Raw genomic sequence first — 16,329 nt, 5'->3', positions numbered from 1 at the left:
GTGATATACAAATGATAAGCATTTAAGACCATTCACGCAAGGATGGCGCAGGTGGCGACACATACAACGTGCTGACATGAGGAAAGTTTCCATCCGATTTCTCATACACAAACAGCAGTTGACCGGCGTTGCCTGGTGAAACGTTGTTGTGATGCCTCATGTAAGGAGGAGAAATGCGTACCATCACGTTTCCGACTTTGATAAAGGTTGGCTTGTAGCCTACCGCGAATGCGGTTTATCGTATCGCGACATTGCTGCCCGCGCTGGTCGAGATCCAATGACTGTTAACAGAATATGGCATCGGCGGGTTCAGGAGGGTAATACGGAACGCCGTGCAGGATCCCATTGGCCTCGTATCACTAGCAGTCGAGATCACAGGCATCTTATACGCATGGCTGTAACGGATCGTGCAGCCACATCTCGATCCCTGAGTCAACAGATGGGGACGTTTGTAAGACAGCAACCATCTACACGAACAGTTCGATGACGTTTGCAGCAGCACGGACTATCAACTCGGAGACCGTGGCTGTGGTTACCCTTGACGCTGCATCACAGGCAGAAGAGCCTGCGATGGTATACTCAACGTCGAACCTGGGTGCACGAATGGCAAAACGTCATTTTTATTAGGGTGAATCCAGGTTCTGTTTACAACACCATGATGGTCGCATCCGTGTTTAGCGACATCGCGGTGAACGCACATTGGAAGCGTGTATTCGTCATCGCCATACTGGCGTATCACCCGGTCTGATGGTATGGGGTGCCATTGGTTACACGTCTCGGTCACCTCTTGTTCGCACAGCCGGCACTTTGAACAGAGGACGTTACATTTCAGATGTGTTACGACCCGTGGCTCTACCCTTCATTCGATCCCTGCGAAACCCTACATTTCAGCAGGATAATGCAAGACCGCATGTTGCAGGTCCTGTTCAGGCCTTTCTGGGTACAGAAAATGTTCGACTGCTGCCCTGGCCAGCAGATTCTCCAGATCCCTCCCCAAGTGAAAACGTCTGGTCAGTGGTGGCCGAGCAACTGGCTCGTCACAATACGCCAGTCACTACTCTTGATGAACTGTGGTATCGTGTTGAAGCTTCATGGGTAGCTGTACCTGTACACGCCATCCACGCTCTGTTCGACTCAATGCCCAGGCGTATCAAGGCCGTTATTACGGCCAGAGGTGGTTGTTCTGGGTACTGATTTCTCAGGAGCTATGCACCAAAATTGCGTGAAAATGTAATCACATGTCAGTTCTAGTATAGTATGTTTGTCCAATGAATACCCGTTTATCAACTGCATTTCTTCTTGGTGTAGCAATTTTAATGGCCATTAGTGTATACTGCTAAAGCCAACTATATAATTATTTTCCTATACGACAGGTATGGCGTGATAATATTGAGTAATGTGCAATATCCAAATTTCTTAAAATATTTCTCTATTTCAGAAGCGCAAAATTTGCATTGAATTAAAATAAAGCTGGTATCACCCTATGATGTGGAGTTGTCAAATTATATAAAAAGACACCACTTTCATTTTTTACAACAATCACTGTAATATTACTTTTTTTGGAGCTTTAATCACGTCCAGCCGCGCGCATACGAAAACGGTTCACGCAGCGTTCTGTGGCCTGCATCGGACAGCAGAAGACGCCGGAAAACGTAGCTTTGAGAAACTCATTTCGCCCTGTGTAGCTCGGGGCGAGCAAAATCATTTCGCACCCGGAGGAGAATGTTGGTGACTGCAATTTCATGAAAAGATCCTTCCGGAACGGAAAAAGAAACATATTTATTTTAATGATTGCGACCCCAAATTGCTTATCATATCCGTTTTACTCCCTCCTGTACTTCACAAGAAAATATCTTCTTTTGCGTCCTCCGTCAATCCCATTTGTACGGATCCCATACACGCTCCTGTACTCCATAAGAGGATGAACAAGCGTGGGCAGTCGATTTGTTACGCGATCTAAGTTTTCTGACAAGAAACACGAAGTCTTCGCCTTCTCCACATCTTTTTCTGTGTGACCGTTCCAGTCCTGGTTCTATGCAATTGTAATCCGTAGGTAATCAGTTGAAGCGACAACATTTAAATTTGTGTCATTCATCGTGTTACTGGAGTTCAATCCATCTCTTTTCCTCCTCTTATGGCGAACGGCGCACGTTTATTGTTAAGGGTCCATTGTAAGCTTTCATAACATGCAGTACTTTATCTAGATTAATCTGTATTCCGTTGTGAGCTTCTGATGGTTCAAATGGTTCAAATGGCTGTGAGCACTATGGGACTTAACAGCTATGGTCATCAGTCCCCAAGAACTTAGAACTACTGAAACCAAACTAACCTAATGACATCACACAACACCCAGTCATCACGAGGCAGAGAAAATCCCTGACCCCGCCAGGAATCGAACCCGGGAACCCGGGAGTGGGAAGCGAGAACGCTACTGCACGACCACGAGCTGCGGACCTTCTGATGACTATAGTGGATGTTAAAGTACAGTGTCATCTTCAAACAAACAGTGCTGCTCAAATTTTCCCCTAAATCGTTTGTATAGATCAGGGCTGATGATATTTTTTTAAAAACATCGAGATTCCGATATGATGATGATGATGATGATGATGATGATGATGATGATGATGATGAGGTCCCATACTCCGTGACACAGCGTAGGGGAACGATGCGGGAGACCCACACTGCTGTACTAGGCAAGGTCCTACTGGAGGTGGTTTGCCATTATCTTCCTCCGACCGTAATGGGGATGAACGATGATGATGAAGTCGACACAACAGCCACTCATCTCGAGGCAGGTGAAACTCCCTGACCCCGTCGGGAACCGAACCCGGGACCCCGTGCTCGGGAAGCGAAAACGCTATCGCGAGACCACGAGCTGCGGACGATTCCGATATATCGATATCTAAAAACAATCATTATCGGCTCTCTATATGCTGAGGACGATTATCGGCATATCACCGGAAAAATATCGACGTACCGGCCAAAAAAGTATCGCCTGCACATTGTAAATATACGGCCAGTTTTAGAGCCATATATTTAAGTATTCATTTGTTATAAGCTAGCAGTATGTTTATCTCTCTTACAGTAAGAACTGAAAGGAAAACGATGCACGTTCACGCTATAACCACTTTGTGAACAGTGGTGACTGTAGGTAAGTGGCTCAATGAAAGATGTCGAATGGGCCGACATTCGGCTTCGTCACACATCGGATTTGTCTGGAACACTTCATGTCGACTTCCCTGCTTTTCCATTTCTGCAGACGCCAGCGAACTAGCTGTCGCAGTGTCAAAATTGCGCGGTGACGTTAAACGTTGCAGTTTCTGTTGGTAGCGCCGAGCGCCGATTACGCCAGCATTTCCCGTCATACGTCCATGGTCACCACAAACACCAATCTTTTCATGTAAATTTTTGTTCATCAGTTTCAGCAACTGTTTTTCGAGAATGGCGATGTGTAGAAACAGCACACTAGTTGCGTTAAAAATTGTTTTCTAACGCAACTGATGTGCTGTTTCTACACATCGGAGTTCTTGTTATTCCATTCACACCGCCACCCCATAGTGCAGTCGGCCATCTCCTTTGTGCCGTCTATACCTAATACACACGCTCAAAGAGAAAGAGTGGACGTGATGAAAGTTAAAAAAGTACTAAGACTTCTCCCCGTATATATATATATATATATATATATATATATAAAATACAAAATTTCACACAATGTCCTACAGATAGCGCTTCATCTGATTAGAATCTTTACAGGAAATGATCAATATGTCCACCCTCATTCCTCAACAATAGCTGTAGTCGAGGAATAATGTTGTGAACAGCCGGCCGAAGTGGCCGTGCGGTTAAAGGCGCTGCAGTCTGGAACCGCAAGACCGCTACGGTCGCAGGTTCGAATCCTGCTTCGGGCATGGATGTTTGTGATGTCCTTAGGTTAGTTAGGTTTAACTAGTTCTAAGTTCTAGGGGACTAATGACCTCAGCAGTTGAGTCCCATAGTGCTCAGAGCCATTTGTTGTGAACAGCACTATAAAGCATGTCAAGAGTTATTGTGAGGCATTGGCGTCGGATGTTGTCTTTCAGCATCCCTAGAGATGTCAGACGATCACGATACACTTGCAACTTCAGGTAACCCCAAAGCCAATAACCGCACGGACTGAGGTCTGGGGTCCTGGGAGGCCAAGCATGACGAAAGTGGCGGCTGAGCACACGATCATCACCAAACGACTAGCGCAAGAGATCTTTCCCGCGTCTAGCAATTTTTTTTTTTGCTTCTTATAAAACCCCATATCATTCCAAGCATGTGTGTCAATTTTTACCTCTCTATCTACATTATTCCGTGCTTTATTAAGTTCTCAAATTTATACTGATTTTTTGATCACCCGGTATACAGGGTGAGTCACCTAACGTTACCGCTGGATATATTTCGGTAACCACATCAAATACTGACGAACCGATTCCACAGACCGAACGTGAGGAGAGGGCCTAGTGTAATTGTTTAATACAAACCATACAAAAATGCACGGAAGTATGTTTTTTTAACACAAACCTACGTTTTTTTAAATGGAACCACGTTAGTTTTGTTAGCACATCTGAACATATAAACAAATACGTAATCAGTACCGTTTGTTGCATTGTAAAATGTTAATTACATCCGGAGATATTGTAACCGAAAGTTGACGCTTAAAACCTCCGACGTTCAGTTGCGTGTTGTAACAAACACGGGCCACGGTCGGCGAGCAGCATCTGCAGGGACATGTTTACGATGACGACCGTGTTTACGAGTGTGGCTGTAGTGCGCTGTTGTGGTTCGGTCTAGCTGTCGCAGTGTCCGCATGTAGCGGTTGCTACGCCGGCCGGGGTGGCCGAGCGGTTCTTGGCGCTACAGTCTGGAACCGCGTGACCGCTACGGTCGCAACTTCGAATTCTGCCTCGGGCACGGATGTATGTCATGTCCTTAGGTTACTTAGGTTTAAGTAGTTCTACGTCCTAGGGGACTGTGTTGTAACAAACAGCTACAACATACATCGCGTTTCTACAGAATGATCTGCCAACGTTGCTCGGAAATGTCCCACTGGAAACGCGTCGACGTATGTGGTATCAGCATGATGGTGCACCTGCACATTCCGCAATTAACACTAGGCTGACCCTTGACAGGATGTTCGAACGGGAGTTTCATAGGACGTGGAGGACGCATAAATTGGCCAGCCCGTTCTCCTGATCTTACACCTTTGGACTTCCTTCTGTGGGGTACGTTAAAGGAGAACGTGTACCGTGATGTGCCTACAACCCCAGAGGATATGAAACAACGTATTGTGGCAGCCTGCGGCGACATTACACCAGATGCACTGCGGCGTGTACGACATTCATTACTCCAGAGATTGCAGTTGTGTGCTGCAAATGATGGCCACCACATTGAACATCTATTGGCCTGACATGTCGGGACACACTTTATTCCACTCCGTAATTGAAAACGGAAACCACGTGTGTACGTGTACCTCACCCCTCATGGTAATGTACATGTGCGTCAGTGAAAAAGACCAATAAAAAGGTGTTAGCATGTGGACGTAATGTGCTGTTCCAGTCTCTTCTGTACCTAAGGTCCATCACCGTTCCCTTTGCATCCCTACGTAATTCGGTGCTCTCCGATACACACGATCGAACAGCGGAGGAGTGGTACTCGAGCGTCAACTTTAGGTTACAATATCTCCGGATGTAATTAACATTTTACAATGCACCAAACGGTACTGATTACATATTTGTTTATATGTTCAGATGTGCTAACAAAACTGACAGGGTTCCATTTAAAAAAACGTAGGTTTGTGTTAAAAAACACACTTCTGTGCATTTTTTTTATGGTTTGTATTAACCAGTTACACTGGCCCCTCTCCTCACGTTCGGTCTGTGGAATCGATTCGTCAGTGTTTGATGTGGTTTACGAAATATATCCAGCGGTAATGTTAGGTGACTCACCCTGTATACAGAGGGGTCCAAAAAAATGTATCCGCTGTTTAAAAGTCCATAACTGGCAAACTAACTGACAGAGTTGTCTCATCTTTGCTATTGTAGTAGTTTGCAGTTCCGGCAATCGTCACACAAGCGTTGTATTGCTTTGTTTTGTTTCGTGAGATGACAGTCGCCAGATAGTCAGTGTTTTGTTCTTAGTTGCGCCTAGTTACTCGAGTAAACATGGCGCAAGGCGTACATTCGATGAAAGGAAGTCAGTTCTGAAGTGGTATTTTAAGTACGAAAACACTAATGAGGTTCAGCGGCAATGGTGAAATGAGTATCAAACAGACCCACCGACACGTTTAACGATTCGTCGCATTCGAGACAAATTTCAAGCCGAAGTCTGTGTTAAAGATGTACACAAACAACGATCTGGACGACCTGTAACAGTAACAAGTCTAGCTAACTCCCGTCGTGTGTTACAACAATTCACACGCTCACCACAGAAGTCTGTGAGACAGTGTGCCCGTGAAACTGGAGTGAGTCGCTCAAGTGTTTGGTTAATCTTGAAGACAGAAAAATGGAAGTTCTGCATCCCACGGTTGCTACACGCAACGAACGAGGACGACCCAGATCGTAGAATAGTGGTTTACTAACATGGTGCGCAACGATGAAGAGTTTGCAGACATGATTGTGTGGTCTGATGAGGCACAGTTCAAACTCAGTGGTACAGTAAATCGCCACAATTGCATCTACTGGTCAGCAAAAAATCCGAACGTCCATGTAGACAAAGCCGTGAATTTGCCAGGAGTAAATGTGTGGCGTGGGTTGTCTTACCGGGGCTCGATTGGGCCATTCTTCTTTGACGGCACAGTTACCGGTGAGGTGTACCTTCAAAAGCTTCAGACATCCATTTTACCTGCCATCCGAGACCTGTATGGAGACGGAAGAGTTTACTTTCAACAAGGTGGCTCCCCAGCCCAAAATCGTGTTGGGACGTATCTCGACGAAAATCTACCAGGAAGATGGATAGGCCGTAGAGGTGCTGTGGAGTATCAACCACGTTCCCCAGACCTAACTCCTCTGGAATTTTACCTGTGCGGAACAATAAAGGATGTCGTTTATCGACAAAAGCCACGCACATGGGATGAACTTCGACAATCCATCGTACATTCATGTGCAAATATCCAACTGAACACGTTGCAGTCAGTAGTTCGTGCTGCAGTTCGGCGACATCGTTTGTGTGTGGATGTTAATGGTGACCATTTCAAACGCCTACAGTGATATCTTTAAGTTGGACTTTAAGCCACATTTTCACCAAAAATGAAACAACTCTGTCACATAGTTTGCAAGTTATGGACTTTTAAACAGTGGCTATATTTTTTTGGATCCCCCCCTCTCTCTCACCATATATATATATATATATATATATATATATATATATATATATATATATATATATATATGATATCGGCGCACGTTATTGTCTTTTCGATATCAATATATCGGAGAATTGTTTCGTTGTTGTATATCGATAATTTCTAAGGGCACATCAATATATGTCAACGTACTAGATATAGATTAGTAAAGGAAAATGGTCCTTGCGGAAAAGGAGATATAATTTCTGTTTTACTACATGACTTGCCTTCATCTACTACCATCTATGACCTTCTGCAACAGGATACAACGAATCCAGTTGCGCAGCTCAGACGATATTTCGTAGGAACACAGTCCGATTACAAGCCGCCGATGAAGGACGGTGGCAGAAGGAATTTACGAACAGCCTTTACCAGCAGTGTTTCACAGTCGGCTTCAAGGCTGAAATATACCTGGAGCGAAGTTTAGAAAATGGAAAAATGCTGCCCAGTTTCCAGTGATTGGCACCGTATACATTACGATGTAAACAAAGGCTACGACAATAGAGTAGTGCCGGCCGGTGTGGCCGAGCGGTTCTAGGCGATTCAGTCCAGAACCGCGCGACTGCTACGGTCACAGGTTCGAATCCTGCCTCGGGCATGGCTGCGTGTGACGTCCTTAGGTTAATTAGGTTTAAGTAGTTCTTAGTTCTAGAGGACTGATGACCTCAGATGTTAAGTCCCATAGTGCCCAGAGACATTTGAACCACTTTTGATACTTTGTCCTTCTGCAGTAGGCATAAATATGCCAGTGAATTGCACCAGTCTTGAAATAATCTAAGTCGGTGACAGGGTGAGGGCCCTTTTTCTTCTTTGCAGAAGTCACTAAAAATATATTACCTGATCCAGACGGCTCGGAATCGTTACGTCTGCATCTTTCAAGTAGTTCTTAGTTCTAGAGGACTGATGACCTCACATGTTAAGTCCCATAGTGCTCAGAGCCATTTTTAACACTAGAGTAATCCAATTAGAACGAATTAGACGAGCGACTAAAAACACTTTCACATCGTTGGACGTACTCACGAACGGTATGATGTATTTCTAACAGAACAAGAATGCCAGCCAGAACCATGCGTAGGATTATCATAAAAGATAGAGTCGTATAGGGCTTCAAGCAAAATTTCTGACTGTATTGAGGATTTCTTCTTAAGGAGGATGCAGTAAGTTATATCACAGTAATGGCCTTTGAAACAAGTAGAATTAATTCCATGGAAGTGTGCTGGGATCCTTGCTGTTCATTTTGTACAGTAATGGACATTTCTGACAATATAAACAGCAAACTGAAACGTGTCGCAGATATGTTATGAAGTGTTGACTGAGAAAATCTGCACTAATACACCAGTGGTCATTAAAATGAGGATGATAAACGGGTATTCATTGGACAAACATACTATACTAGAACTGGCATGTGATTACATTTCACGCAATTTGGGTGCATAGATCCAGAGAAATTAGTACCCAGAACAACCACCTCTGGCCGTAATAACGGCCTTGATACGCCTGGGCATTGAGTCAAACAGAGCTTGGATGGCGTGTACAGGTACAGCTACCCATGCAGCTTCAACACGATACCACAGTTCATAAAGAGTAGTGACTGGCGTATTGTGACGAGCCAGTTGCTCGGCCACCATTGACCAGACGTTTTCAATTGGTGGGAGATCTGGAGAATGTGCTGGCCAGGGCAACAGTCGAATATTTTCTGTATCCAGAAACGCCCGTACAGGAACATGCGGTCGTGCATTATCCTGCTGAAATGTAGGGTTTCGCAGAGATCGAATGAAGGGTAGAGCCACGGGTCGTAACACATCTGAAATGTAACGTCCACTGCTCAAAGTACCGTCAATGCAAACAAGAGGTGACCGAGACGTGTAACCATTGGCACCCCATACCATCACGCCGGGTGATACGGCAGTATGGCGATGACGAATACACGCTTGCAATGTGCGTTCACCGCGATGTTGCCAAACACGGATGCGACCATCATGATGCTGTAAACAGAACCTGGATTCATCCTAAAAAATGACGTTTTGCCATTCGTGTACCCAGGTTCGTCATTGAGTACACCATCGCAGGCGCTCCTGTCTGTGATGCAGCGGCAAGGGTAATCGCAGCCGTGGTCTCCGAGCTGATAGTCCATGGTGCTCCAAACGTCGTCGAACTGTTCGTGCAGATGGTTGTTGTCTTGCAAACGTCCCAATCTGTTGAGTCAGGGATCGGTATGTGGCTGCATTATCCGTAACAGCCATGCGGATAAGATGCCTGTCATCTCGACTGCTGGTGATACGAGGCCGTTGGGATCCAACACGGCGTTCCGTATTACCCTTCTGAACCCGCCGATGCCATATTCTGCTAACAGTCATTGGATCTCGACCAACGCGAGCAGCAATGTCGCGATACGATAAACCGCAATCGCGATAGGCTACAATCCAACCTTTACCAAAGTCGGAACCGTGATGGTACGCATTTCTCCTCCTTACAAGAGGCATCACAACAACTGCTGTCTTTGTATGAGAAATCGGTTGGAAACTTTCCTCATGTCAGCAAGTTGTAGGTGTCGACACCGCCGCCAATCTTGTGTGAATGCTGTGAAAAGCTAATCATTTGCATATCACACCATCTTCTTCCTGTCGGTTACATTTCGCGTCTGTAGCACGTCACCTTCGTGGTGTAGCAATTTTAATGGCCAGTAGTGCACAAGGAGACCCGGCTACGGCACACATTTTAATACATTTCGTAACAGATCACTAAATTGTCTAAAACACTGATTTTAATACGTTAACTATTTTTTAAGTTTCTGTACATTAATCGGTAAAAACGGAACCCTTGAGAAATTGGATTGTTGTCCGTATGTATGTATGTATGTCTGTCTGTCATCATATTCGAAAACTCACTCATTGATACCTACTGGTTTCCACCCATTGACCTAGAATCATGAAACTGGGAAAGAAGCAAAGCTTCGCAGCACAGTTAAGGAAAAAATAAATTCGTAAGTTGTTAAATTGTAATTATATCACTTGAAAAGTCTTCTGCCCTTAGAACTTCAACTGCATTTGTCATCATCAGTAGAAAAATAGAAAAATATTACTGCACGAAAACGTAAAATGTAAGCTGGAGTCATGTTTTAGTAAGTAAATAAAAATGTTTTATTAAATGTTCTCTTTCTTCGTATATAAACTCCTTTTTGTATGTCCGCGCTAGTCTCAGTATCGGGTATGTAGGTACTGGTGTTGCCTTGGAATTCGTGGGAGAGACGTCTCACCAGCATCGATATCGATAACAGGCCAAACTAGTCGACATTTTCGATTCCCGGAACGGATGAACTGTCTTTGTGCATAAATAATTTTGTACGGAATCCTCGGAATGCGAACCCTTCTCGCGCTCGAGCCAATTTATATACTTCAGATACAGACTTTTTTTCGCTATAAATCTAAAATTTGTCTCCCTTCGTTATTATAAAGCAGAAACCCACAGAAAATTTTTTATAAGCTAACATTAAAATATGCTGTGCCTGTTGGTGTGGTGAGCAGGCCATCAATTTGGATACATTTTTTCGTTCCAGGTATAAACTGTGGCATTTGTGAGCGTACGGCGTTATGCCATTCGACGGGAATACAGGCGAACAGTGAATATTGATGTACAGGGCTACTGAGCTAAACTGTTTACTTCAAAAATGTCCGGAACAGTTACAGGTCTCTTCATTCTGTTTTCACCCTGATGAATTATGAAAAACTTCTCACTAAATGGCTTATAGTTTCTTTTTATACCTAAATGAATTACAAATATTTCAGTATCAATTTCGATTTTTCTGCTGGAATTCTAGTATCTTCCACTACTTCTAAACGAGTTTCACTCTTAAAAAATCAGATTAAGAGTTCCAGAGTAATTGTACTATTTAGACTGATGTATTTAGAACGTAAACCTGATTGTTGTCTTATGTGGGAGTTCCTGATTTCATTCCCAAAAATTGACATATATCACAGCGGATAAGGAAGAAATATCGATATGAAAGGGATACTGAAGAATTGTAGCTTTCTTTTTGTCTTTCTGCTTCTCGTTTGTCGAACGTTGGTTAGTTTAAGAAAATTAGGTGTCTTTTTCCGAAACTTCTAACCGGAATATGAAGAGTTTTTACTTGTCTGTGGTAGTTCTAAACACTAGCAGCTGTCGTTGCTATAGTTATACTTTAAAAGGAGACTACGTGCCACTTAGTGAGAACTACCCTACAGTTCATTTAGTCTAATATACAAGTAAGATATCTTAAACGGTATAAGAAATATCTAAAGAGAGTAACCAAGATGAATCACGCTGCGTGGATGGCGAGGTGCTGTAAGTTTATATTTGTTGGGATGTTTTCTGTGTTTTTGTTTGATAATGCCTAACTGACTGAAATCAGAATGTGCTTGTTTCGCTTGAACGGCAACCTGATAAAATAGAACGTCTTCAAAGGAACCTTAATGAAGCCCACATGATCGCTCTCTGTTATACACATGACACTTCACGGCGCCAAAAGCGATGTCGATACCTGTAAAAAATGCTGTTTTAAACTTAGCAGTTTAGAGTTAACCAGATGTCAATCTTTTCCAATATAGGTGGTCTGACTGATGAACAGTTTTCATGTTGTCTTCTGGGTCGACATAACCCAACATCATGAAAATTCAATGTCAGAAGGCGCATGAGTCAGTGGAATTGTCGTATGTATTGCCTGAAGTTTAATTTGCCTCCTAAATGCGGTAGTTTTTTCAGATAAATGCAGTTACAAAATCTATACTGCAGAATCTCACAACTCTAGGTCGCTCCTTCCTCTCTATTTCCTATTTTCTGTTTCTTGATGACGACAGATGATATGTTACAGAATGAGAAGAACATTCACATCAGTACCATTCGTTTCAATGTAAAGTGAGCTATAACGCTACATAATTTCTGATTAACCAGTAAATAGTTGTTTCCTTCGGAGCTTCTGAAATCGTTTGTTGGATCTATGAGTCTGGAGACACAGTGACAAACTTTCAGAGAAATGTAATACTCGCAATTCCGGAGAGTGTTGGAACTATCTCAGATTCAGTTTAAGAGCCCAGAATCCCAATTTCCTGACCCGAATAATACACAATAGAATGGAACTGAAAACTGGGGATCTTTAAAATGACGATCTGTTTGGGTTTAGGAAAAGTGAAAGCACAAGAGAGGCAATTCTCACCAACTGCGACATGGTCGCGTATACAAACAGTGATCCAGTACTGTCAAATGTGTTTTATTCCAGTCTTTGATGACAATATGAATTCTTTAGACGATGACCGGTTTCAGTCCGTCTTATCAATTTAGGACTTGGTGTAAAAAAGATCTGAGGATGGTCATTACGGACTGAAACCAGTCATCGTCTAAGTAATTCATATTGTGATCAAAGACTGGAATAAAAAACATTTAAGGGGCAATTCTGACTTTTCGATTAATAATGGGAAGAAGACTTAAGACAAATCAAGACATGGTGGAAGTTCTCGACCTAGAAAAGCGTTCGTCAATGTACGATAGAGCAAGATTTTCGAAACTACCAGGGAAATGGTGAGCTATAGGAAAAGACGGCTTATACGAAATATGTATCAGAACCAAGAGGGAAAGGACCAAGATGGAAGACCAAGAACGAAGTGCTCGCACTAAAAGGGGCGTAAAACAGCTATGTATTCCGCCTCCATTGTTATATTTCTACGTGGAAGAAACAATGACGGGAAAAAGAAACGTTCAGAAGTGGGATTAATATGGGATTAATATTCATAGTGACAGATTAGATTAGATTAAATTTAGTTTCATTCCAATTGGTCCATAGTGAGGAGGTCCTCCAGGATGTGGAACATGTCAGAAAAACAACAACACACGACAAATATTTACAACTAAATCAAGTAAGCTAATGTACCACTCCACAGGTCCCAAGTGGAATGATCGTCATTTTTTAATGAACACTAAGAGTCATTTTACAAATACTAATGCACTGAACTTAAAATAAAAAAGTTTTTTTATTTATTTATAAGGTAATAAACATTTAATACAACTACTGTAATACTATCAGAATATCAATGATAACATTCGTTGATGAAAATTCTACCCTAAAAATGAGGAAGAATTGCATGGACTGTTTAACGAAATAAATTGTCCAGTAAGCACACACTATAGATTAAGAGTGAACTAAGGAAAGAGAAAGTTATGAAGAGTAGAAAAAATGAGAACAGCAGAAAATTTATTAACACGGACGCTCGGGACTACAAAGATGAGATAAGTTGCTATATTTGAGGCAAAATAACATGACGAAGGAAGCTGGTAAAGAGGGCATTCCTACTCGAAACAAGTCTAATAGTATCAAAGATGGGCCTGAAGTTGAAGAAATTTCTGAGAACGTACTTTTGACTGATGGAAGAAATGGACACTAAGACAGAACATATTTTGAGATATCATGGAATAACTTCAGTTGTACTGTAGAGGGTAATAACTGAAGAAAAAGACAGAGACCAGAATATAGCCAACAAAAATTTGGGGATGTAGGCTGTGAAGTGCTATTCCAAGATGAAGAATTTGGTTTGCCACATTTAACCAGCTGAGATGAGATGAGGGAAGTTGCTATCTGTAAGGCAAAATAACATGACGAAGGAAGCTGATAATGAGGGCATTCTTGCTCGAAACAAGTCTAATAGTATCAAAGATGGGCCTGAAGTTGAGGAAATTTCTGAGAAAGTACTTTTGACTGATGAAAGAAATGGACACTATGATGGAACATGTGTTGAGACATCAGGGAATAACTTCAGTTGTACTGGAGGGAACTGTAGAGGGTAATAACTGAAGAAAAAGACAGAGACTGGAATATAGCCAACAAAAATTTGGGGATGTAGGCTGTGAAGTGCTTTTCTGAGATGAAGAATTTGGTGTGCCACATTTAACCAGATGAGATGAGAAGAGGGAAGTTGCTATCTGTAGGGCAAAATAACATGACGAAGGAAGCTGGTAATGAGGGCATTCTTGCTCGAAACGGGTCTAATAATATCAAAGATAGGCCTTAAGTTGAAGAAATTTCTGAGAAAGTACATTTGACTGATGAAAGAAATGGACACTATGATGGAACATGTGTTGAGACATCAGGGAATAACTTCAGTTGTACTGGAGGGAACTGTAGAGGGTAATAACTGAAGAAAAAGACAGAGACTGGAATATAGCCAACAAAAATTTGGGGATGTAGGCTGTGAAGTGCTATTCTAAGATGAAGAATTTGGTTTGCCACATTTAAGCAGATGAGATGAGATGAGGGAAGTTGCTATTTGTAAGGCAAAATAACATGACGAAGGAAGCTGGTAATGAGGGCATTCTTGCTCAAGACAAGTCTAATAATATCAAAGATGGGCCTTAAGTTGAAGAAATTTCTGAGAAAGTACTTTTGATTGATGGAAGAAATGGACACTACGACGAAACATGTTTTGAGACATCAGGGAATAACTTCAGTTGTACTGAAGGGAACTGTAGAAGGTAATAACCATAGAAAAAGACAGAGACCGGAATAGAGCCAATAAAAATTTGAGGATGTAGGCTGTGAAGTGCTACTCTGAAATGAAGAATTCTGAGCGGCTGATCCCGGCGGAGGTTCGAGTCCTCCCTGGGGGATGGGTGTGTGTGGGTGTGTGTGTGTGTGTGTGTGTGTGTGTGTGTGTGTGTGTGTTTGTCCTTAGGATAATTTAGGTTAAGTAGTGTGTAAGCTTAGGGACTGATGACCTTAGCAGTTATGTTCCATAAGATTTCACATACATTTAAACATTTGAAGACTTTGGATGCATGCAATATCAGGCTCGCTGTTCTATGTTCCTCACACTTTTTGCTGTTCTTCTTCTTATCTATAGGTATTAAGAGACTTTCTGTAAAGTCATTTGCCCATTTTCCTGTCTTGTATATTTGATTACACAATACAGTTAACTCCCTTTTCCCTACCTTTCACACACTTTTGAACATTTTTTAAATGAGTTTGGTGTGCCACATTTAACCAGTCAGAAGGCTGAAGTCACAAATAAGTTGTAAATATATTGATTATGGGGCAAGAACCTTTTCCAGGCAAGCAGTTTCAGTAGTCTCATGTTACCGCTACAACAGTGTCTCCACCAACTGACATATGGGCAACAGCTGGAGAACGCGTAAGTATTTTTTCCATAGGCTGATCTCTCACCGGGCGTGTCCCATGAGCAATACATTTAGGCACTGACTATTTCGTAAACAATGCAGTGATATCGCGTCATGTCAAAGAAGAAAATGAAGCTAATTGATGTTACATGGAATATGAATGTCTAGGAACTTGGTAAGATGTGGAATTGGTAATACAGGGAAAAGAGGTGTCAGGGCACTGACTATTTCGTAAACAATGCAGTTATATCGCGTCACGTCAAAGGAGAAAATGAAGCTAATTGATGTTACGTGGAATATGAATGCCTAGGGCCGTGGTAAGATGTAGAAAAGGAAAAGGAAAAGAGATGTCAGCGAGGTAGTATTAGTCGTGTCTGGCTGCCCGCACATGCCTGTGTCCATAATCTGACAATAAGAAAGACTAAACACATGGTGATGGATAAGTAGGTTGACGACTTACCAAGAAAGCCCCTCGGAACAGCGCGATGTCTTAGAGCGGCGCCTACGGCGTAGACAACCCGGCGCTCGCTGCGCCTAGCTGGGGCGCTGACCCGCGACACAGCACTGCGATGCGACACTGTGTGACGTCACGCGGCACCGCCACTGTGCGACCGTGGAGCGCGGGGTCCGAGCGGCGACTGGCCGGCTGGTCCAGGCGTCGCGGCGGCGCCTGCCGCGTCCACCCCCTCCCCCGGCCGGCGCTGCAGCTGTGCGCATGCGCGGAGGCGCCGCCAAGGCCGGCGACAGATGAGGCCGGCGCCGCCCTGGAGTGGAGTGGCTGCAAGGACGCCGGCGTCGCCTGCGAGGGGCTGTTTAGCGTCGCGGCG

General features: G+C 43.2%; 1 protein-coding gene across 1 annotated transcript in view; it reads right to left on the bottom strand.

Moving 5' to 3' along the window:
* LOC126109449 (C3 and PZP-like alpha-2-macroglobulin domain-containing protein 8) overlaps positions 1-16,124 on the bottom strand; it is a 968,006-nt gene extending 951,882 nt beyond the window's left edge. Inside the window, exon 1 of the mRNA XM_049914479.1 lies at positions 15,963-16,124. The gene's annotated coding sequence lies outside the window, so the exon portion shown is untranslated. The remainder of the gene's footprint in view (positions 1-15,962) is intronic.
* Positions 16,125-16,329: the final 205 nt, after the last annotated feature.

Source organism: Schistocerca cancellata, chromosome 12 (genome assembly GCF_023864275.1).
Source record: "Schistocerca cancellata isolate TAMUIC-IGC-003103 chromosome 12, iqSchCanc2.1, whole genome shotgun sequence".
NCBI classification, from domain to species: Eukaryota; Metazoa; Arthropoda; class Insecta; order Orthoptera; family Acrididae; genus Schistocerca; species Schistocerca cancellata.
The sequence above is the reverse complement of the archived record's forward strand: the minus strand, read 5'-3'. Positions and strand labels throughout refer to the sequence as shown.